Raw genomic sequence first — 430 nt, forward strand, 5'->3', positions numbered from 1 at the left:
AAGTGTTGCACTAAATATGGTAAAATGTTACACATTGCTATTTGTATTATTATAAAATCCATTCATTAAAAACATTCATGAATGTATTTATATATAAGTATATACTATAAAATTTAAATACATTTCTTTTAAATGTATAGCATATTTTTTAATAAGGCAACAAAATATGATAGATACGATAGGACAAAACAAATACAGTGCAGCACGAACTGTTTTTATACAGTCAACCCTCAACGGACACCTTGACAATTGAATCGCCATTGGCTAGTATATTTTTTTGTTTACTCGCCAGACTGAAATACTATACTTATATATGTGTTATGCCATTTTACAAACATATATAATGTTTGTAATATGGTACAGCTTTTTAAATATCTGAAAGTACACTCTTAATATCAGTCAGTCAAGCATTATAATATGATAATCAAGT

At 26.5% G+C, this 430-nt stretch overlaps 1 protein-coding gene across 3 annotated transcripts in view; it reads right to left on the bottom strand.

Annotated features, from left to right (window-relative positions):
* Positions 1-430, bottom strand: part of LOC107669668 (interferon-related developmental regulator 2-like) — a 23,049-nt gene that overhangs the window by 14,695 nt on the left and 7,924 nt on the right. The window lies entirely within an intron of this gene.

Source organism: Sinocyclocheilus anshuiensis, unplaced genomic scaffold, assembly GCF_001515605.1.
Source record: "Sinocyclocheilus anshuiensis isolate Anshui unplaced genomic scaffold, SAMN03320099.WGS_v1.1 scaffold80, whole genome shotgun sequence".
NCBI lineage: Eukaryota > Metazoa > Chordata > Actinopteri > Cypriniformes > Cyprinidae > Sinocyclocheilus > Sinocyclocheilus anshuiensis.